Genomic DNA, 24,915 nt, shown 5'->3' on the forward strand with positions numbered 1-24,915 from the left:
CACGTCGTGTCAAATCGTGTCATCCCTGGGAGCTGGTTGCGACGTGTCCTGGGAAACCCAGCGCTCTCTTGTGGAGGGCAGGAGGCAGAGACTGAGGCTGCGGGGGAGAATCTAGAAGACTGGCAAAGACACACACGATCTGAAGGACTGATAAAAACTGAGTCACGCGCGCCTGAGTTTGTGGGTTTTATCCCCACCAGAGATTGCTGATGCGCCTAATCGAATTATTTCATTCTTTTGGGATGATTAAATTGTAGATCTTTTTGATGTACCTTTTGTTATTGTTCTATTTATCCTGTTACTTAGGAACATTCTTTCGAAATTAGCCGATTTAAGAAACACAATATAGCCCCGTTTTCAGGTGTGGTCTGTGGATAGAGGGATTGCTCCGCAGAGCTGATGGTGTACCCCTGAGCCCCTAACCCATTTGTGAGGTTCTGCAGACAGAAGACAGTGATTACAGGTGTGGGCTTTGATCAGACAGACCCGGTCCCAGGGCTGGTTATGCCACATGCCAACTGTATGGCAGACAGACACCGGGCTTAACCTAATTTCAAATCTCACTTTCCTCTCCTGTAAAATGAGGAGGATCATAGTTCCGACTTTGTAGAGTTATTTTGACAATTAAAGGAGAATATGAAAATTATATGAGCATAACCCTGCAATTATACTAGTTAGCAAATGTTAACTATTACTACTTAACCAGGAATACAAACCTTTTTAAAAAGTGCATTACACTCTTTGCTGCCTTCTTAAACAGAGTACAATGACCTACATTAACCATTTTCTCTGGGACTCTGATTTTTCCCTGTAAAAATCAGCTCTGTGCCCATAAGTAAGAGCAATAAAGCGCTGGGCAGTGGCTGAGATCTGAGTACAGTTCTCCTACTTTTTCTCCACGACAGAGCTGGTGGTTGATGTGTGAGCTGCCTGCATCCTGCATCCTTCCTGAGTTCTTTCTATTCCCATTATACCTGTTGGCTCCCTATTTCGCTGCCCATCCCTAACACCACGGCTCACCCACCTTCTTTCTCATCTGCTGTGTAATCAGAAATGAGGTAACAGAGCTTGTTAGAATTCTGCTTTATGCCAGCAATTAAATGGATTCCAGTCAAACACCTGAACTTTCCCCCTCTTTGCAAAATATCGAATCTCTCTGAACACCTGCATGCCTTTCAGTGCCTCGTAATCCCCACCCAGTGGGTAGGAATGAGTTAAAAGGAAGTTAAAGGACGTCTCTTGGGGTGGGCAGCTGATCACATGAGGTGGGAGCTTTGGAAGCAGCCCTGGTTTCATTTTTGCGTCCCTGGGAGGGTGCCCGGATCCCGCTCCCTGGATGGGAAACACTGCCCCCTGCTGGTGGGGAGGTCAGGATGCTGCTCAAGGTGGTGGTTTCACGGGAAAAGGTTTCCCAAATAGTGAAAAAGGGAAGTACACAGATATTACCGAGGGAGCACACCTGGAGGAGAATGGGAACCAGAGTCCCTGCTCTTCAGCCAGGAGGGCACCGCTGGAGCAGGGGCGGCGGGCTACACCACGGAACCCCTGCTCCCAGGAAAATGGAAGCAAGCATCTGTGGTGGAAACGAAGGGTTAAAAATGAATTAGTACCATTCTCTGTATTGAGAGTTTGTGATGCAGGGTGTTAGTACTTTTCCAGAAAGAGATTTTCTACATATTGAGAAATACCGCAGTGGGTAGGAAAACCACCAGTGAGGGAGTCCGCCCACACCTTCTGATTTTCTGCAAGGAAGCGAAGTTCCTGCACCTGACCTTGGGGAATATTCCTCATTGCCCACAAAGGCTGCTGGAGGAAGCCAGAAGCAATGACATTTTTGAAAGCCTTGCTCAGACCCAACTCAGTGTACCAACCAAGGTCCACTGGAGTGAGCTTCTCCCCTCCATCATCCCTGAGCACCCTGGCCCTATGGATGTCCTTAAAATTGATCCATTCTATGAAAACTCCTTCTCCTTGGGGGTAGCCTGTCATATAGTTGGGGCTGGAGCCCAACTCTAGTCACAAAAATATGGCAATAAGGTAGGAACTAAGGGGAAGTGGGAGTCATAATTTGAGGTAGATCGTCTGCAAGTTTCTGATTATCTTCTTGCTATCCTCCTCCTCCTCCTCAACCTCCTCACCCCTACACCCCCTCTTCACCCCCCACCCCACCACCATCCCCACCACCATTATTCCCACTTCTCTTCTTCAGTATGAGAGGAAAACAACCAGCTGTGTATATACTGGTCTCAGCAGACCAGGAGCTGTCTAACCAAATACCTACAAAAGTCATGCAAGTAACAAAAATCATAAAAGCCTGCTGAGCATCAGGCCTCCTGAAAAGGCATTCGAATTCAGGGACTTTTGTTTATTTGCTTGCTTGCTTTTTGTTTTAACAATTGTGTTGGCCAAACAAAACACATCTGCAGTCCAAATTCTGACCATGGGCTGCCAATGTATACCCTGGGATGCACACCAGGCTTTCCTTCATGCACGGCTTTTAAAGTAAATATGTAAGGTTGAGGTCCTAGAGGAGTGAGTCTCAACCTTAGTTGTACATTTGAATCACCCAAGGAGTTTCAAATATACCCATAAATGAGTTTGCAATTTTCCCCTGGACGGATTAATCCAGAACCTCTGGGAGTAGGGACTGGGCATCAGTATTTTTCAAAAGCTTCCCTAAAGAGTCTACTGTTCAGAGGGGTTGAGGATCACCAGGCTGCTCACTGCTGCTCTCTGGAACCCAAAGAAATAGAGGCAGCCCTGAGAAACAAGCCTACAGGAAGGGCCCTCAAGTACACTTTGTGGGAGGCCCCATTTGGAGAAGATACTTCCAGGGGTGTTGCTGGTAGTAACCCATCTATTTCCTTCAGACTTCTCCAAACCTGGCTCATTTCCTGGGACCCGGCTGGTGCTAATCTTAGACACTGCCTTGAGAACTCCATCTAAACATGTCTTTGTAACATTTTGCCTCATCGAACTACCCACCTTCCAACAGTTCTATCTACCACCAAACCCAAATGATAAGAATTAGACCTTGACCTCCAGCAAGGCAGGATTCCAGCCCCCTCGTGACTCCAGGGGACGTGGTGGTTAAGTAGAGCAAACAAAGGATTAGAGCCAGAAGAAACGACATATAAGGAAAGAGGAGAAGGATGAGAAGCCTGGCTAAGTGGCAGCTAAGGTCCTGGCCCAGCTACAACCCCCAATCAGACCTTAAAAGCCCAAACATGGTCACAATGAACTGTGTATTACTGTCAAATTATTAATGCCACTTTATCAAAATAGAATGTACTATCAGCTTAAGGCTTAAGTGAGTTACTTCTTCTTCTTAAAATGGTATATCCAGGGCCCCCCCCCCCGCTTTTTTTTTTACTGGACTGTACAAGATGTAACTCAGAAATGAATCTGTAATAGAAAAAGCACTCTCTGCATCTTCCATAGCAAAAAGTACTCTCTGCATCTTAAAATCTGAATGTCAGGCTGGGAGGAAGAATAACCCAGCTTCCATTTTTTAGATGTGACGAAACTGGGGCCCAGGAAGGTGAAATGACTTGTTAAAGGTCATACAACTACCTTGGGGCAAAGCTAGAGGTGGTATCAGGGTCCACAATCAACATGCACAGCTTCTCAATCAGGGCATTCATCTTTTCTAGGTCTGGACACAGCCTGAGAATCCTGCACGGTGGAGCTTTCTGGAAAGCCTGCTAGTCTACAGGTCAGAGTTGGTACCTGAAACCTCTTTTCATCTCTGCTCTAGGGTATACATTGACAGACAAGGTAATGCTAAAAGATACATTTCACTATATCCCATATTTGCACATGCAGAGTCCATGAGAGCGTTCCCACCACTGCTATCTTAGACTGTGTGGGTGGTTCAGAGTGCCCTCTTGGGGGAGGGAGTTGGGACACTAAATGGAAGAAAATGGCAAATTTCAATCCTCCAAAATTTCAAATGTAGCCAAATAACCACATAATTGACTTGAGCTTTAAAAAAAAAAAATTCACAATTGAATACTCTATCCACCAACTGCTGTAATGAAAGGATAAAAGCCATTCTCATCCCAGCTCATCATTAACAATCAAGATTAAAAGAAAAAGTAGAAGGCATTTTAATTTCGTCTTCCTATTTCTGGACACTCAGTCCCAATCCCTGACCCATTTATTACCTGACTAGGAGTTTGGCCCTCCACCAAACACTTCCTTCTCTCTCTCTTCTCTCTCTCTCTCAAGCTTGGACACCACACTGATCCCCAGGTTCCGCAGTGGTTCTCCCCTTCCTTCTCCCATAGATTCTCTCCGGCCCACGTCAAATAGAAAACTGAGGGGTTCTAGATAGGAGCTCAGTCCCCAGGAGAATATTCTCTGCTCCTTCCTCCTCTTCCCAGTCTTTGCTTGGCTGATCTGAGCAACACCACTGCCCTCACTGGTCTGTCCCCCCTCGCTTGGGTCAATGCCTCATTTTCTCAGAGTCATCTTTTTTTCCTCAAATACATTCCTCTATCACGTATTGTAGTAATTATTTATTTATCCATCTGTCTTACCCAGACAAATATGCACTTCCTGAGGACAGATACTATGTTTCTCTCATTTTGTACTCTCCGGCATCCAGTAAGTGTTGTGCTCCATGAGTCATTACACAGATGCATGAAAGAAGGAAATAAAAGCAAAAATGAAAAAAGCAGCTTGACTATCTTTGTTTATGTGAATGGTTCTTTCCCTAAGGGAACCAGACGTTTTGTCCAACTGTGTGTACAAAAGCACAATTAGACAAGAAACATTTCAAAACACAATTTTTCAAGGGTTTCTTCTTGCTGCTTATGCCAAAAACAAGAACCCAAAGAACCTAAAGTTAACATTGATTTTAGATAGCATTTGACTGTTGGAGGTAGAATTAACAGAGATTTGGCCCTAATAAGAATCGTGGTAAAAGAAAGTCCGAAATGCCCCCAAATATCTCCTCCACTGCTTTGTTACAGAACCCGAAAGCTGTTGGCATTAGCCGCCATTATTCTTTAAATTTCGGAAAACAGTGATAATTCAACGATCATACATTAAATACCTATGAGTCATTAGATTTGGGCATTTTACCCAAGATGTTTCTCACTTACAGACACAGAACATTGACTGGTTCATTCAACAGCATGGGGTTGTTCACTTGATTAACCAAAAGGAAATCCCATCTCTTGGCAAAGATCAGGGGTCTAGGGGACATGGGCAGGTAAGTTTTACTGACCAGTATTGTTCAGAAACATTTACTTTGACACTGTCTTTTTTGGGTGACACCTTCTATTGGCAGAGATTTGCACAAGAATTTCACTTTCTTTAAGTGAATGGTACATTTTCATAAAGGAACAAGTCAGGCTTGCCATGCACTGCTTAGGGAGTAAATATCCCGAACCATGGGGATTGGTGCTTCTGCATGGCTATTAGGGCTCTCAGGAAGGTGATGCCATCCTCACATCCCTCGAGGGGCATCTCTTATAGGATACAAAATAAATATTTGCAACTTATTAAATAACTACTTGAATTTTAAAAAAGCTTAGTACAGAGTGTACATTTCTCTCATTCTCCCTAGAAGGCTGTGTACAGCTCTGTAACTTCTATCTTTCCCACTGTGGGATCTTTAACTCCTAAAACTCCAGAAGAGCCTTATGAAAAATCCCTTCCCTTCGGATTCCATACCAGAACATTTATCCTTAAGCAAGTTGCCTATTTCTTCTGTGTCAAGTTTCTCACTCTCTAAAATGGTTGTGGAGTCTGGCTCTGCTTTCTCATCAGTAAGTAATATGTGTACCCAAAAATATATATCCATAGACGAAGTCACATATGATAACTGGTGGAAGTCTTATTCTGTTAATAAATTATAAATAGAGACTCAAACCTCTTTGGTCTAAAACCCAAGGAGTTTAAACGATAGATTTGGCACTTTAAGCCCATGTATTAATAAGAAATTATTTACCTGCTCTGAAATTCACTCTTCCCTCTATAAAATGGAAATAAAACCAAAATATCTTGCACAGTTGTTGTAAAGATAACATTAGATGATCCACAGAAATACACTTGGCATACTTTCTGGTACATTGAGTTTTTAAAATGTTAGTTTCCCTTTCAAGTGCTATTTATTATTATTTCTTAAATTTATATTTGCAGCTCTTGGGACATAATGTGAATAAGTATCCTGAGACATACAAACTTACCAAGACTGAATCAGGAAGACATAGGAAATCTGAACAGAACAATTACTAGTGCAGAGATTGAATCAGTCATCAAAAATCTACCATCAAAGAAAAGCTCTGGATGAAATGGTTTCACATGTGAATTTTGTAAGACATTTAAAGAAGAATTAATGTCAATACTTATCAGATTCTCCCCCAAAAAACAGAAGAGGAGGGAATACTTTCAAATTCATTTTATGAGGCTAGCACTACCCTGATACCAAAGCCAGGAAAGGTCACTCCAAGAAAAGACAACTATAGGGGCGCCTGGGTGGCTCAGTTGGTTAAGCGACTGCCCTCAGCTCAGGTCATGATCCTGGAGTCCCTGGGTCGAGTCCCGCATCGGGCTCCCTGCTCGGCAGGGAGTCTGCTTCTCCCTCTGACCCTCCCCCCTCTCATGTGCTTGCTCTCTCTCATTCTCTCTCTCTCAAATAAATAAATAAAATCTTAAAAAAAAAAGAAAAGAAAAAAGAAAAGACAACTATAGGCCAATATCTCTGATGGTGTAGATACAAAAATTCTCAATAAAAAACTAGCAAATCAAATATAGCAGCACAATACAAGGATCATTTACTATGATATAGTGGGATTTATCCCTGGGATGCAAGGATGGTTCAACATACACAAATATATCTGCTACATCACATTCATAGAATAAAAGAAAATAATTATATAACCATCTCAATAGATGCAGAAAATGAATTTGACAAAATTTAACACCTGTTCATGATAAAAACTCTTAACAAATTAGGTACAGAAGGGATGTAGCTCAAAATAATAAAGGCCATATATGACAAGCTCATAGCTAACATCATTCTCAATGGTGAAAGGTTGAAAGCTTTTCCTCTAAGATCAAAAACAAGACACAGGTGCCTACTTTCACACCCCTATTTAACATAGAACTAGAAGTTTTAGCTAGAGCAACAGGCTAGAAATAAAAGGCATTCAGGACTTAAAAAGAAGTAAAATGGTCTTTATTAACAGATGACATGAATATAATATATATATACACACACACATACATATACCTAAGGACTCTACCAAAAAACTGTTAGACCTAATCAACAAATTCAGCAAAGTTGCAGAATACAAAATATACAAAATTTCTACACAACAATGAATTATCTGAAAAATAAAGAAAATTATATCATTTACAATAGCATCAAAAACAGTTAAATACTTAGGAATACATTTAACCAAGGAGGTGAAAGATCTCTACACTGAAAACTACAAGGTAGCAATGAAAGAAATCTAAGAAGACATAAGTAAATGGAAAGATATCTCATGTTAATGTACTGGAAGAATTAATAGTTAAAATGACTACATTACCCAAAGCTATCTATAGCTTCAATGAAATCCCTATCAAGATTTTAGTTCCACTTATTACAGAAGTTAAAAAAGATTCTAAAATTTATATTGAATTACAAAAGACCCCAAATAGCTAAAGCAATCCTGAGAAAAAAGAACAAAGCAGGAAGCATCACACTTGCTGACTTCAAGCTATGTTACACAGCTACAGTAATCAAAACAATATGTGGGACTGGCATAAAAATAGAGACTAACAGAAGAGAATCAAGAGCCCAGAAATGAACCCATGCATAGACATTCAACTAATATTTGACAAGGGAGCCAAGGACACTCAATGAGGAAAAGACAGTCTCTTACAATAAATGGTGCTGGGAAAATGGGATATTCACATGCTAAAGAATGGAACTACGCCCCTATCTCACACCACAAAAATTAACTTGAAATGGATTAAAGGTTTAAGTGCAAGACAAGACTGGAAACCACAAAACTCCTAAATAAAACAAAGGAAGGAAGTTCCTTGATACGGTCTTGGCAATGATTTTTTGGATATAACTCGTAAGGCACACGAACAAAATAAAAAATAAACAAGTGGGACCAGATCAAATTAACAGCTTCTGCACAGCAAAAGGAATGATCAACAAAGTGGAAAGCAACCTATGGAATGGGAAAAAATATGTGCTAACCATATATCCAATCAGGGCTTAACATACAAAATACATAAAGAACTCCTAGAACTCAGTAACAAAAAGACCCCAAATAATTCAATATAAAAAATGGGCAAAGGACCCGAATAGACATTTTTCCCAAGAAGATATATGAATGGCCAACAGGTACATGAAAAGGTGCTCTACATCAGTAATCATTAGAGAAATGCAAATCAAAATCACAATGAGGTATCATCTAACGCCTGTTAGAATGACCACCATCAAAGAGACAAGAGATAACAATTGGTGGTGAGGATGTGGAGACAAGGGAACCCTTGGACACTGTTGGTGGGAATGTAAACCTACACAGCCACTTGGAAAATAGTGCGGAGGTTCTTCAAAAAAATTAAAACTATTACATGGTCCGACAATCCCATTTCTGGGAATATATCCAAAGGAAATGAAAACACTATGTCAAAGAGATTTCTGCATCCCCATGCTCATACAATAACCACATCAGTGTCCATCAATGATAAATGGATAAAGAAATTGTGGTATATATACAAAAAGGAATATTATTCAGCCATAAAAAGGAAGAATTCCTGCCGCTTGCAAAAACATGAATGACCTTGAGGGCATATGGTATGTGAAATAAGTCAGAGAAAGACAAATACTGTCTGATCACACTTATATGTGGAATCTTAAGAAAAAGAAAAAAAGGAAGAAACCAAATTCATAGAAAAGCAGATCAGCTTGTGGTTCCTGGAGGCAGACGGCGGGAAAGGGGAATTGCAGGAAGGTGGTCAAAAGGCACCAACGTCCAGTTATAAGATAAATAAATCCTAAGGATGTAATGCACAACATGGTGACTTACAGCTCGCACTGCTATAGAGTATATTTGAAAGTTGTTGAAAGAGTAGATCCTAAGAGTTCTTATCACAAGAAAACATTTTTTTCTTTGTATCTATATGAGATGATAGATGTTAGCAAAACTTATTGTAAGAACCATGTCACAATACAGGTAAGTCATTATACTGTCCACCTTAGATTTATGCAGTGTTATATGTCAATTATATCTCAATAAAACCGGGAAAAAAGGTATCATAGAAGCTGAATAGTCAAGAGTATTTTCTAGGTCACCTACTCCAACCTCTTCATTCTGCAAAAGAGAACAGTGAGTTTTAGTACAAACCCAAGGTTACAAACTAATTAGTAGCCAAGCACAAACTCAAATTCAGGTTTCTGGATCCCAAGTTCAGAGCTCTTGGGATTACACTGCCATAGAAGCTATATTGATAAATTCTCGTGGATCATTGATCAGAAATGGGGTATTTCTGGGGTGCATATCATAAAACATGGGTGACAAGACTTCATATGCTGGATTTGGGACCTGAAGTTAGGGAGAAAGGAGTTGCCAAATATCAAAGTCAATTCTAAGGGGAGAGAGCTGCAAGGGAGGGTAGTATGAGGAGGGGGTTGCAAGACTTTAACTATAACCGATGGCTAGGATTGTTGGAGGAGGAGACATAGCACCAAAATTATAAGGGGATTTTTGAGAATGGTCAGTTTCCAAAAAGATTACCTTGCCTGTGGGGGAGGAATAAAAATGCAAAAATATATTAGGTTGTGTCCTTTGTTCATTTGTTCTCTCATCTTTGCTGAGATGTTGTGAGATAGAGCTCTTTGAAGTTTTAGAATAAACATACACAAACACCATCCAAATTCCATAGCTTGCAAATCCCAGGAAATGAATATTAAACCTCCTTCTCCCTCTCTACACACAAATTCTAAATACAGGTCAGATTTCATTTTAAAACACTCTGAGAAACTGCCCCCAATTCTGCCTTCTCCCCCTCTTCTTTACGGACTTCTGTCTGAAATAAATGGATCATCTAGGCTTTATATGTTCAGCAATTTATTATGACTTAATGTCATATTAACTGAGAAGAAACCTCCCTAAAAGGACTACTTCACAGAGATATACTCAGACTTTAATAGCCCAAAGATATGTTTTCCAGGGTTCCTTCTATGGAAGTTTATCCCTTGCTCTATATACACAGTCATGGTCTTATGATGGCTGGTAACTGACCCTGAGTACAGAAATAAATAACTGTTGGTAACCATGTTAACCTATTGTAAGACCAAGGCTCCATTTGCCACACACACGGTTTGAAGCTGGGGATATTCACTCTGCAGGTTGTAAACCCTGAATCACTTATTTACAGGGAGAAATGTGAATTTTACATGGTTGATGATTTCATCTGTCACTTCAAAGTTTGTCAGCCTTATTAAACTGCGTTCTAGAAAAGGGAGATTCAACTCAAACTCTCATCCTCAAAAATTACAATAAACCACTTTGGTGAGCATCATTTATATAATCATATATATAATCATATATATAATTTATATATAATTAAGCCTCTCTATAATGATTATATTTGTATTTCTGTAAGATCTCTTTTGTATGAGCAGGAAAGAACAGTTTCAGAGGGATTAAGTACACAGAAATGAATCCATTCCAGGCAATAATTTGGAAAGTCCTATTTGAAGCTTTATGAGAACACTAAGTCCTAGAACTTCTATTAGCCGATAGAGTCCCTTCATATGAATCAAGTCAAGGGGCTGGAGAAAAACTCAACAATGTTTTGTTTTGTTTTTTTTAATGCCATGGTCAACCCTAGAAAAACTAAGCTACACCTCCCAACTTTTCCCAACTTCTCTCCTTTTATGAGAAAAAGGGCAAGTGCTTAGAACAATTCCCCACCAAATGTTCTTCCACAGGACAGTGGTTCTCAAATTGGGTGAACTTCAGAATCCCCTAGAGGGCCATTAAACTTGCCACCCAAGGATTTCTGGTTTAGCAATGCTGGGGTAAGGTCCAGAAATTTGCATTTCTAACTAGTACTCAGGTGATTTTGGTTCCCAGGGACCATACTTGAAGGACAACTAAAATGTATACATGTATAATTATATATGGTGTATATGTGATGCACAGAGAGAGAGAGAGAGAGAGCGCAAACCAGAGAAGCACATGTGGAAATGTGAATAATTGCTGAATCTGGTAACAAGTGTTTGGGAATTCTTCACTCTTAATGCAACTTTCCTCGAAGTTTGAAATTGCTTCAAACTAAAAAAAAAAAAACAAAAAACAAAAAACCCTATACCATGAAACTAAAACTATTTGATATCTGGAAAAAGAAATCCACAATGAATAGTTTCCTTGGGAACTTGTCTTGGATTTGAGCCACACCCTCTAATTAATAGCCAGCTTACTTCCTTCTTGACTCATAATTATCAACAAATTATCAACAACTATCAATACAAGACTCACAGAGTCTGAGGACACGTATGGATTTCTGAAGCAGATGTTCGCATAAGCAATTAGAACCTGGGCTTTGGATCCTGACAGTCCTGGTGTGATTCCTTGATCAGCCATTTACCAGCTCCGTGAGGCGGGGAGTCACCATCCACACAAGACAGAGTGACGTCCCATGTAACTGTGCAACACTGGGGCACTGATTCAACCATTGTGAACCTTAATTTCCATACCTGAAGAACGGGGGAATAATAATACCCAGAGAGATCATGGAGATTAAATGGCAGCGCTGGTAAAGAGCTTAGCACAGTTGCTGGGTCCACAGTAAGTGCTCAAGAAATGGCAGCCTTGCTGAAGATGATGATGATGATGATGATGATGATGATGATGATGATGGAGGATACTGGAAACCATAGATTCTCCTGAAGGAGAAATCAACATCTCCATGGTCTCTTCCAGTACCAATGCTATCACCTGCAGCCTATTCCATTTAACAAAGACAACATAGGCTTTTCTCCTTTATTATTATTTTTTTTCTCCTGGGAGGCCTGACGAATTTAGCTATTTAACTTCTGTCAAAGAGAGATTTTAGGATTTTCCTGCTCCATCAATAAAAAGTGTTTTCTCTGAAGTGGAGTACCATTTCTTGGAGATATCAAGACCTAGAACCTTGCTGATAGGCTTCTGCAGGCTTTATTTCTCCCAAGACATAGGGCACTGGGAATTTTCAGGAAATAAACACTATTTAACTACCTGGAGAGCAAGGAGGATCTTGTTGGAAAAATATGTACTAGGCAGCCAATGCTATTGGCCAGATGAAAATAAAATCAGAGAAGCAAGAAGTTAGTCAACAAGAGAATAAATTTCAGGATGGGGATTGAGAAAAGATTTCAGAACTCTATCTTTGAGTGGCAGATGTGCATTAACATTCTATTTCCAGCCAAAAAGACCAACGAGAGAGGATTAGACTGGGGACTCCAAGAACTGTTCTACTCTTGGCTAAACCTGAATCACGTACCCTTCTGGCTTTCTATGACATCAAGTCTAAAATGAAGAAGAGGGACTATATCAGGAGTTTCTCAGACTATTTGTTAGAATCAATTTTATGAGAATCCTCCGGTGAAAACCAAATAAATATAGAGGTGTTCTGGGAAAGTTGGGTAGATGAGTCTAGGGATGATTGCACTCACCTTTTTCCTCTGGCAGCTCCAGAGGGAAATCAGAGGGAATTCAGGGGTTCCTTGGAGATTGAAAACCATCAAACTGAATGAAGTACCTTCTAACTCACACACTTCACCCTCTAGCTTTGATCTATTTCCTCAGAGGAGTGACCATATTTGACAAGTTACGTAAAGTTTTATTCCTCAAAGTCCTTCAGAGGCTCCTTTATCTCCTGACAGCCCTCCATTATTAGCTAGCTTTGTTCATGGGCAAATTTTACTAGCTATTAGGCCAAGGCTTTTGAGGGAGATGAGGTCAAGGCCAAGATTTAAAATTCGCAAACCTTGCCTCCAGTACAGAGACTGAAGTAATTTTCTCATCTGTGCCAACCCTTAGTGTTGTCATCTGTGTTGATTTTCTTTGATTCATAGTTTTTCCTACCCTTCCAAATAACTGGGTTTCTAGAGCTAGTAGCCATGTAGGGTGAATCAACCGTGAAAAATTTCATACAATTTATTAGCTGCAGAGAGGTTGTTGGAACGCCTAGAGGGGAAGGAGATGGTTTAAAAATACATACTTTCCTGGTGAATTTGGGGCTCCTTCCTATGAAAAATTATAGATTATTTTTGTTGCTATACATTTACTCAGACAGATGGCACAAGACGGAGAACAAGGATTCTAGAGAGTTTCCATGGCAATAGCTGAAGAGTCTTGGCCTATTTGTAATGACGCGTAGCACAGTATGGAGGCTGGAGGTGAAACCAAAGGGACTCTGTCTGCAACACCCACTGATTTTAAGCGATTTAAATGCCATTGGTCGAGATCCCTTTGTCTAAAAAGCAATCTCCTGGTTATTGGGCAGGGGAGAGGGATGTCAGAGACAACAAATTATTTGCTTTCCTTCTATAAGTTTACAGTACTGATGGAGTATGTATGGATAATATAAAAGCACTAATGAAATTAGTGAATGTGTCATTAATATAGGGTTTCCTTTAAACAAGAGCACTCTTGCACTTAAGCAGTTGCAAGAATACAACCCTTGCACCCTGGGTTCATCATCAGCTTTTTTATTTGTACATCATGTAAGAGGCATCCTAGCCCTGTGGCTAAGAATACCAGTTCGGAGCCACAAAGCCTGGGTTCAAGTCCAAGAACTGATTAGTCAGTTGGTTGATTTTGCCTAAGTTAGTGAAGTGTGCCATTACGCAGTTTCCTCATCTGCAAAAATGGGAATAACAATGGTATTTGGCCGAGATGCCCTCAACACACAATTGGATAAAGAAGATGTGGTCCATATATACAATGGAATATTACTCAGCCATCAGAAAGGATGAATACCCAACTTTTACATCAATATGGATGGGACTGGAGGAGATTATGCTACGTGAAATAAGTCAAGCAGAGAAAGTCAATTATCATATGGTTTCACTTATTTGTGGAACATAAGGAATAGAATGGAGAACATAAGGAGAAGGGAGGGAAAAATGAAGGGGGGAATCCGAGGGGAAGACGAACTATGACAGACTATGGACTCCGAGAAACAAACTGAGGGTTTTAGAGGGGAGGGGTGGTGGGGGGATGGGTTAGCCCGGTGATGGGTATTAAGGAGGGCACGTATTACATGGAGCACTGGTTGTTATACGAAAACAATGAATCAGGGAACACTACATCAAAAACTAATGAGGTACTGTATGGTGACTAACATAACATAATAATAATAATAATAATAAATGGTATTTAGCTCCCAGAGTGGGTAAGAGGACACTACGAGTTAATGCATAAAAAGGGCTTGAGACAGGTAGGTGTTAAATATTATCAAGAGGTATGAGCCCTTAACGCAACTCTGTACACTAATTTTTTTTTTTTTAAGATTTATTTATTTGAGAGAGAAAGAGAGAGACAGAGGGATAGGGAGAAAATCCTCAAGCAGACTCCCTGCCAATTGCCGGAGCCCGATGTGGGGCTCGATCCCGGGACCCTGAGATCATGACCTGAGCCGAAACCAAGAGTTAGATGCTTAAGCCACCCAGGTGCCCCTGTACACTAATTTTCAAAAGGTAAAACTCATCTGACCTGAAGTAGGACAAGAGTAGACTGGTTAAGACCCAATTATCTGGTTCTATAACCTCTGGCAAGCAATTTCATCTCTGAGGCTCAATGTCCTCATCTGCAGAACAGAGAATGCTGTATCCACCTGCTGTGGTCACCTCCTGGACCCCCACCCAAAATGTGGTTTGGATGTTGAGACTGATGATGCCACACAGATTCCATGAGGCTCTAAAAAGGTTTATAAGTCACAGAATTTCTGGGGTATTCTGGGGAGGGTTAGGCGGGTAGCCAAGCAGGTTCAAGAATGGTTTAGGGGAGCAGGGAAAGGACACTGGTTTTGGAGTCTAAGGGGAGGATTTCCCCGTGCAAATGGAGTTTACATGATTTCAACTTCCAACCAGTGCAAAAGGAGGGAACACCCAAGCTTTCTTTACAAGTCCGTCAAGATGTGGGGCAGAAGGGTGGGGCTTGAAGACTGTCAGCAGCTAAGCATCATAAATGGGCTCAGATTCTTTATTATACACCTCAGAGGGTTATCGTGAAGATTACATGAGACTATACACATACAGACTTTAGTTCAGTGGCCAGTGAACAGTAATCAATGTTACCTTTTGAAATAAACATCATTCCTTAAAAAAATCACTTGATTTAAAAACTCACCAAAAAATGCAAGAATCAACGTCTGCTTTTTCCTTGTTCTATTTGTTTATTCTAGATGCAATTTTTTTAAAACTTCAATGTAATCTTTACATGTGAAGAAACAGTTACCAGCAGTCCTCCAGCAATGGAAAGGCCGTGATCTCAGAATTCTGTTTTAAATTGATTGTCGCTTGGAACACTTTTTCCCATAGAAGCAATGTTATAAATAGAACGAAGCTCCCTGAGGAATGCTCCAATTCTTCCTCAACTGTAGTATAGCTAAAACAGTCCTTGATAGAGCAGGAAATTCTGACTCCTACAACACCTGGACCTCTCAGACCCCAACTTCTCCTGGTTCAAGGTGACCCCAAGTGAGACTAGACCCTAAGATTTTGGGACTCCTGGGTGAGAAAGAGCTCGCTGAATAGGAGCTGAATGGGGCATGGTGTGGCTGATGGGAGCCCATCCACAACTGTGACTGTACTTCTCATGAAAACCTCCAAGTCAGACCCTAAGGGGATTGCCTTGTCAGGCTTTAGGGCCGACCCACATCCCTGCGGTTGGAATGGGGCTCATAGTTTTGAATGGAAAGGATGCTTCGACTCCCAGCCACTGGAAGGAGGGGTCAATCCAAATGCAGGACCTGAGTACTCCAGGTAGACCTTTGCCTAAGGTGAGCGGAAAATATGGTCTTATTTTCTGGATCAACTCTGAATGCTTGAGATGTACTTGTTCAGGATAGGTCTTCCCCCTGGATGATTAACGGTCCTGTGTCCTATTTGCTTCTGTGGCCCCAGCACCCAGAACAGTGCAGATATTTAGGAATCCTCTGCCAGCTTAATGACTAAATAAATGAAGTTTAGCATAGCAAACTCTAGGTGTAGAAGGTATGAGCAACAGTAAGAGCCCCTGGATAAAGTTGAAAATTTCTGAAAAGACTTGGTATTTAGGAGAACTGTTGGGGTATGGGCACTTTTGGCTGGAATCTCTCTCTGTATGTATACGTTTAACTTCTTTATGGAAACTGTTACACAAGAATGTATGTCTGTTTAACTGTAAGGTTTTTTGTTTGTTTTAGTAATCACCATCTGGCTGGAATTTTCAACCAAATTCATGTCAATTGAGCAGCACTATTTTTTAAAAAGTCGTTTTTGAGAGAATTTATAGCATACTTCACTGTTAATGTTCTCCTGACAACACACCACGAAATAAAAACATTTGATATTCCTTCTTTTAAAGCTATTTTTTACAACTAATTATTCATATAAACACGGCACCAAAATCTATTATTCCATTAAATGCCGCATGTTGTTCAGCCTTCTGGTAACCAGCGCTCAGTGGGGAGGTGACTCGCCTACACATTAGTAGCCAGGTTGAAATGCAATATCCCAGACCTTTAGTTCTGACTCTACTCACTCCCAAGGCTTGTGCCCCTCAAAGTCAAGGTCTAAAGAATGACCCTGGGAAAAGTGAGATCCAGTGTAAGAATAGAAGCACACAAACTATTTCCTCATCCTCAGACGGTGAAGTCTGAGAAAGCTGACACTTCCTGGCAGATGGGAAGCAATCATTAATTATTTTTAATTTTATTGTTTTTTTGTAGGTTTCATGCCCAGCATGGAACCCAATGCAGGGCTTGAACTTACAATTCTAAAATGAAGACCGGAGCAGAGAGCCAGATCCTCAACCAACTGAGCCACCCAGGTGCCCCAATTGATATTGTTAAATCATTAAGTAGCTATTATTAATATTCCCTCTGGAGCCAGATTACAGGGATTTTTGTCTGCTGCAAAATCACAAGTGTCTCTTGGACATAATTGGGACTTAGTACTGTTGACTAGTAGTTCATATAGCTCATATATAATTTATGGACTCCCAGACTATCCTTACCTCATTTTCTTCCCTTGATCCTGTGTAAGTTCAGTTCTGCCCAACTCCTGACCCCTGACGGCCAAACTTCCACACTTACCTGGATTTCCTCGGATTGACCAAGATACTGTACAGGGAGTGTCAGCTTCCGGCTCTTTCCTGCCCTTTCACCTTTTTAATACACTCTACCACCAGCCTCACTGATACTTTCAAATATTTATGACCTATGAGGTAGGCAGTATTCCAGGCCTGGAGACACAAGGGTGAGGAAGAAAAGCAGGCTCCCTTTCCTTTGTGGGGCTAGGCTAAACTCACCATGGTATCTTTTCTCTTATTTTATTGAGACCCAGAGTTGAGAAGAGACAGAATGAGCTTCATCCAATGAAGGGGTTGCAGAGCCATGAAGGGTTAAAACCATGGCTAAACTGAGTACATGCTCAGTCCTGACCTCTTTGCAACACCCTTGTCAAAGCAAGGGGACCCCCCAGCCTCATCCCCATCACTAACACATAGACACACTCTCTGCTTGCCTTCCAGTGTGTCCTCCCTTTCACATCCCAGGGCCTAGCTATGAGCTGTCTAGGCGAGCATCATGACCACCATTTTCCACGGGAATCCTCTTCTGTGTCAGATCCTTCATCTTGACCTGCTAAAATAACAATCACAATGTTCTTATTCTTTATTCTGAGTCAAGCCATGGGCTCTAGAACACTGTGGTTGCCCTAGAGAATGGAGTCAGGATGGCAAAGTTGTCCTCCTTTAGTCTAGTAGAGGATTGTATTTATTTTCTTCAGCATGCAAAGGGAAGAAGGAAAAAGGAGCTAATGCTCATTCTGTGTTTACTTATGTCTACAGTCAGCATGTGGCAGAAGTATTTTTAGACAGATGTAATGTGTAAAATGCAAACTGACCTTACAGTATGCATCAGAATCACCTGAAAGGCTTGTTAAAACACAAGCTGGACCTTGTGTGGGACCTCGCTGGGACCTCTCCCCTGAGTTCCAGAATCAGTAGTTCTGGGGTGGGCCCTGACAGTGTCTTCCTGGAGAATGCTGACTATGCTGGTCAGGAGACCATGCTGTCCTACATAATTCTACTGTTGCCAATTATTCCCTAAGAGCAATACTAAGCTGTCTCTGTATACTGGTCTTTTTGGTATGCTTGTAACCTTAAGTATCATGGAGTATGCTCCTTTACTTTCTATGCTGAAGACCTAATAGTTGCTTTGACTACCAGATATTCTTGAGAGCCCAGGTGAAGCTTCATTTCAGTCTCCTGCGACCAACACCCCACACCAGCCATTAACCTCCAAAATCACATGGTGGCTTGTTGGAAGTTAATTCCTCCTGAAACTCCACGATAACACCAAAATCAGTCCCCATGAGCTCTTTTAAAAGGTTCACCTCTACACATAGATTCCACTTTGTATTTCCAGATGTTTGGGTGTTTCAGAAGACACCAAAGCTTTACCACATCATCATTATGCCCCACGAGAGTAAGATACGTCCTCTACAAGTCCCTGGACTTTTCGTAATAAGCTTTGTACTTGGTAAAGGCTCCAACATTTGACTGCCGCTCTCTGTGTCCTGTGGGTGTGTGGAGGAGGAGACAGCAGGGTTTGCGTGATAAAAATAAAGTACTTCAAAGGCTGTAAGCTCCTTATAGTAATAAACAATTTGAATATTAAAGAGGCGAAATTGCATGCTAATCACCATAGACTACAGTAAAATTTCCCCCAAACTCTGCGATTTTACAGAACAGTGGGAAACTAGGCACAGCTTTTACCAATAAATGTGTATTTCAAAGTTAGATGCCCCTGGTTGTCATGACTTGCCCAGCGCGCCTTTCCTCCAGAGACCCACAGGAAGCAAATGGCAATCTGCTCTAAATGTCATGCAGATGCATCACAAAGACACCGTCTAGATGTTCAGAAAGGTTATGTAAGGTCATGCCCTCATGTTATTTGTTATAACCAAGTACCACCTCATTATTAGGTATTTCTATTTTTAACTTGATGCAAGTTTTTGTTGTTTTTGTTTTAAGTGGCCTCCAAGCCCAGTGTGGAGCCCAATGTGGGGCTTGAACTCAAGACTCTGAGATCAAGACCAGAGCTGAGATCAAGAGCCAGACGCTTAACCGACGGAGCTACCCAAGCATACCGATGCAGTTTGTTTAACTTGAGTTTATTTCGAAAGGAAACCATGTCTCTAACTGTAAATGGGAAATCAGTATCCCTTGCCATAAATAGGAGGTAACTCTGAAAATGTATACAACACATGCAAAACAATGTCATTAACTTCTAGCTTGATTCTCTTGCCTGCCAAAGTCAAAGATTTGCTCTCTCTTTGTTAAGAGGAAGTGGGGAGGGAAGAGAAGGTGTTACAAAAGTGTTAAAAAATACGTCAAAACCAAAATATAAAGACAAAACAAAGAAGAAAAAATAAAACTTAAAATAAGCATTAATACCACAGTGAAACCTTCTCTTCAACATAATCCTCACGAATGAAAGACTTTTAAACATAATTTTCTTATTAAATGTAATTTTCTTATGATGCACTCTGGATTCCAAACCCCATTTTGTCCCTGGGTCATCCCAGCGCCCTGAGCCTCAGTTTTGTAGCTCAAAATGAGACAAGCCTCAGAGATTTAGACATAACATACAGGAAGCCCAGCACACAGTAGGTACTCAAATCATTATGGTCAACGGCCGCTTCTTGGGAGCAGAGAAAAGTCATGTCTTAACATACCTTAGTTCTGTGCTGGATGTAAGCACACACACAGGCTCTCTCTCGTGTTCTTGCTTCAGCCGAGGCGGGGCAGGCTGGGGGGTGAGGTGACAAATCACATTCAGTCATGACAGGTGATGGCTGGAGGGCTGAGGATATGAGGAATCTGCTCATCCGCTGGGGGGTCCTAAGTAGGGGGTAAGGAGAGAAGGAAACTTCAAATCTGAATATCTGAAAACTGTAGGACAGTAAGAGAGATCACAGGATCCATTCCCCCCCTCAGGTCACAGGTCAGGACTCTGAGCCTCAGGGTGGTAGGAACCTGCCCAAGGCCCATAAGCAGTGACAGGCAGCCAGACCCAGGCCCCTCCGGCCACACTGTGCTCCTCCCACCCGGTGCCCTCAGTCTCCTCCTGAATCAGCCACTCCAGGGCCCTCATAGTTGCAAGACACTCAAGCCCTATAACCCTTAGTTCCCCACGCTGGGCTCCAGGATCTTAATTTCCAAAACAAGTATTGGCTTCAATGCGATCTACTAATTTGCTATAACAGTTGTAGCCTTTCTTAAAGGCCAGAAAAATGTGATCTTTTTTGCCAAACCCTGATTACATCAATTCTCCCCGCCCCCCCCAAAAAAATCCATACCAAAGAGAATAGTTCCACTTAGGGCTTTGCTCTGTCTCAAGAGAATCAAAATTCCCTTGATTCCCTAGAGACAGAACTTGCTGGGCTGCCTGGCGTGGAAAAAGGCCTGGCCTTCTCAGCCCCCTCCTCACAGGAGAATGAGGATGAGGGGAACGAAACAGGAGCCTGGGCGACAGGTTAAAACCCCAGGGCGGAGTGGTGCATATAAGTTTCAGAAAAAAATCAGGAATGGGAAGGCCTCACACCTCTCTCATCTAGAGGGGCCGAGAGAGGGTGCCTGTGGCCTGGGCAGGGAGACAGAGGAGAAATTTAGTCCCAGGACAAACAATAGCAGGAGGTGGTACTGGAAACAATAAAAGTTTTCAACATTAAATCTCATGCTCATTCTGGGATCCCTTCTCAAAAAAGGGTCTTGATCTTTGGGATGGGGGGTGGGGTGGGGTGGGCATGGAGAACAGTATTTTCATACAAGGGTAGCAGGCAAATAAATGTCCACCAGGACCTGGCTGGGAAGGTAAAGGAACGAGACACTGGCTAGTGGGGATCGGGCTCACTGAGGGCACCTGGCCCTTTTCAAAAAGGCGGTTGAGGTGCATCTCCTTGGTGGGTACTGTGCCCGACCATGGACAGCAAATTGCCAGATGTGCCCGTTATTAAGATCTTATCTACCCTTCCGCTTTCTGCAGAGTGGTGCTGGGCGGGTCTTCTTTGTCCGCCGCCTTCGTGTCAGGTTCTGCCAGTAGGGGGCACCAGAGGGCGCCGGGGATGGCAGGAGGAGGGCACAAGGGTCTCAAGGCCTCCAACTGGCTTGTTGGAACCACCAGCCTCACCACAACTGCCCCCTTCACCCCAGCAGCAACAGCTGGTGGTGGATCCCTGCTCTCCTCCCCCCTCCAGACTCAGCCTGGCTGCACCTGCAAAAGTACCAACAGCTGCTGGGGCTTGCTTTCTCAGGGGACCCCTGTTCCACAGACCCCCTTCTTCGAGCCTCTGGATTTTGATAACCCCCACTGGGTCCCTCCTTCCTCCAGCTCCAGGAGTGGGGGCTCCTTCCTGCAGTTACTACCTACACATCCCTTTTTCTGTCAGCCTCACCAACAACTGTCTCATGAATCCCCCTTATTAAATTCCCCCAACTTTGAGTCCCCCCCAACTTTTGTGGGGAAAAACCAGGACGTGTGTCTGAAGACCAGATGGAGCCTTGTAGCAGACACAGGGGTAGCCCCTGAGGCAGAGCTGGGGCACCCCCCTGCAGCTGCTGGGAAAGCCACTTATGGGCAGCTCCCAGCCCCCAGGAGCCCCTCCACTGAAGCAATCTGCCTGATGTGGGAATAATCCCCTTCCCGAAGCCTGGCCCCTGGCCTCTGTGTGGGATACCTCTGGAAGGCCATCCAGCTCCAGAGCTCCCTGCAGTCTTGGCTGAGACCTCTGGGTGGTAGCCCCCTTGTGGGTCAGCTTCTCCCCTGCCTGAGGACACCTTCTGCACTTCCTTCCAGGGTACTCCTTAGAAACCTGCTCTGTGCAGCTCTCCATCTCCGTGTCTGTTCCCAGGGATCCCAATGTAAATAAGCCAAGGCTGCTCTGGTTTGATATATAGAGCACGGCCCTCATTCAGGAAGCATGTGAAGACAGAGAAACACTTTATTTCACCAAAAAGCATTCGACTAGAACAAGGGAGGAGAGGAATGAGAGCCGAAGAGTAAGGACCAAGCAAAAAGAGGGAGAGTAAGTGGGAGAGTATGAAATATTAAGTGGAAATAAAGTAAATAGTACCCAGAAGCAAAGTAGTTATTAAGAGCAAAAGGACTTCCAGGGCGCCTGGGTGGCTCAGTCGTTAAGCGTCTACCTTCGGCTCAGGTCATGATACCAGGGTCCTGGGATCGAGCCCCGCATCGGGCTCCTTGTTCAGGGGGAGCCTGCTTCTCCCTCTGCCTGCCACCCCCCCACTCCCTCCCCCGCTTGTGTGCGCTCGTTCTGACAAATAAAATCTTTTTTTTTTTTTTAAAGATTTTATATATTTATTTGACAGAGAGAGAGAGAGAGAGAGAGGGAACACAAGCAGGGGGAGTGGGAGAGGGAGAAGCAGGCTTCCCGGCTGAGCAGGGAGCCCGATGCGGGGCTCGATCCCAGGACCCTAGGATCATGACCTGAGCCGAAGGCAGACGCTTAACGACTGAGCCACCCAGGCGCCCCTGACAAATAAAATCTTTAAAAAAAAAAAAAAAGAGCAAGAAGACTTCCCTGGAGCTTGCCCCCAGCCCTCCCACCCCCTCCAAGCACCACAGCAGGGATCATTCCCCGAAGCTGAGAGGACACAGCAGCCCCCTCAGGCCTTTCTGTCTCCCCAAAGCTTACATGGACAGAGCAAGGGAAACAGCTGGGGACTTGATTTGACGACAACTTGAACTTGCTCCAGGAGCACAGGCCTCCCCACAGCCTCATGCAGGACCGAGGGCTGCACGGACCAGCAGCACAGTGACCTACGCTTCCCCCCGTGGAGCCCGGCTGGGGCCTCAAGTGTTGGGAGGTGCTGACTGAGTCTCAGCTCATGGTGTGGGGAGTGAAGGGCCGCCAGACTTCACCCCTTCCTGACACCCTGACAGGCTCGTTAGGAAAGAGAACCGGCCGTGTGCCTCCTCACCTGCACGGGCTGGAGCCCATAGTCTGGCTACTGCACTGGTTGGAGCACAAGAGATGGGCCCTGTGGGAGGTCCGGCCTCGGTCGAGTCTGCAGGATGCAGTACGGGAACCGCCATGGCCTGTCCCAAGGCTTTTGGGCACGAGCAATTGTTTTTTTTTTTTTTTTTTTTTTTTTTAAGTAAAGTATGTCCCTTTCTTTTCCTGCTACCTCCCTTCTGCAGCTTGACCACGTCTGTCTGGTCAGCAGGCCAGTCAGCACAAGTCTGAATCACGTCCAGGGGGAGATGTAGGGAGGCAGGGGTCAACCACGCTGTAATATTTAACTAGATTACTTAAGAGCAACCGGAGGAAACTCATTTTCATTCTCAACTTCAAAGAAAGGCCAAGGTGATTAGGGTAGCATCCCCTGGGGACATCCTGAGGTATCCTGGGTTGGAGGGCATGACAAAGTAAGCAGAGCTTCGCTATCAGAAATCAGGGGCCTGACTTGTTAGCAGGCCTGGCACTGACAGGGGAGCAGAAGGGACAGAAAAAAGACAAATGGCAGTGTAAACGAGAGAGAATCACACTATTTCAGGTATCACAAAGTCACATCTCTGAATGTGAGTTCTGAATAATACCCAGATAGGTCAACTTGAGAGTGAACCACTGTAGGAATCTGATTAGCCAGGGTCTTACTGTCAGATGCATGGCAAAAATCAGACTCTCTATGAATATGTATGCTTCTGTGAGACACAGGACCTTCGGCTGGGGCTGCCAGCCCTTATTTGGAATATTAAACAGGTCCAAACCTCCCAGAATATTTCAATTGGCAATCGGTTGTTCTTAAAAAAAAAAAAAAAAAAAAATTGGAACATCACAAGCGGTCCTCATAATTAATCAAAGAAATGTCTTCTCGAACACCTCTTTTATCTATTTAAAAAAGAAACTATTGCCATATACGAGCTACTGGGTTTGGTGCTGTGGTTCCAGGGCAAAGAGATAAAGCAGATGCGGGCCTTGCCTTGATGAAGCTTATAGTCTTAGGCAGAAAAAGACCTTAGAACCTTAGAACAGGTAAACAATTCCAGTTATGCTGCTCTTTATGCTGGAAGAACCTTATTCTTATCCAGGAGCCAAAGAAGGACCTCCTAAGGAGTTAACAGCCTTCTGAGACTTCAACAAATAAGGGAGGTTTGATGCATTAAGAGATGATGGAAGAGAGTTCCTGAAAGGAAAAGCATTCCCAGGGGCCCAAATACGAGGCAATACTGTATGTAGGAAAGGTTGAGGGCAGCCCTGGATGGGAAGCGGGAGGACCACGCAAGGGAGATGGCTCAGGGACCAGTTAGGGAGTTCCTAACCCACCGGGTTATTGATTGGTAGCTTCACCCTTCAATTATCAGAGAAGTGACATGGTTAATAGGTCCCTCTGGCTCCAGCATCAGAACAGATTGGAAAGTGGAAAGGGCTAAGAGGCTATGGAAAGGTCGAGTTAGGTAGGGAGAGGACAGTGTTTTGGATCAAAACCCTAGCACTAATGGGGAAGCAGGAACCATACTTGAAAGATACCTTTTGAAAGAGACATAGGAGTGGAATAAACAAAATTTGGAGACAGAGTATTTTGGGTGTGAAGGGCCAAGAATGACTCCCAAGGTTCAGTTTGCCTGGGTGGGGGTGGATGGTAGTGCCCTTTCCTGATGCAAGAAGCAAGGAGGGGGAGG

At 43.1% G+C, this 24,915-nt stretch overlaps 1 long non-coding RNA gene across 2 annotated transcripts in view; it reads right to left on the bottom strand.

The window, feature by feature from the left end:
* The window catches only part of LOC118026322, a 46,974-nt gene that overhangs the window by 16,167 nt on the left and 5,892 nt on the right, over window positions 1-24,915 (bottom strand). For both annotated transcript variants that reach the window (XR_004683528.1, XR_004683529.1), the window contains one exon: window positions 19,949-20,114. This is a non-coding gene — a long non-coding RNA (uncharacterized LOC118026322). The remainder of the gene's footprint in view (window positions 1-19,948; window positions 20,115-24,915) is intronic.

The sequence above is a fragment of the Mirounga leonina genome, unplaced genomic scaffold (genome assembly GCF_011800145.1).
Source record: "Mirounga leonina isolate KUSES-001 unplaced genomic scaffold, KU_Mleo_1.0 Mir_224, whole genome shotgun sequence".
NCBI lineage: Eukaryota > Metazoa > Chordata > Mammalia > Carnivora > Phocidae > Mirounga > Mirounga leonina.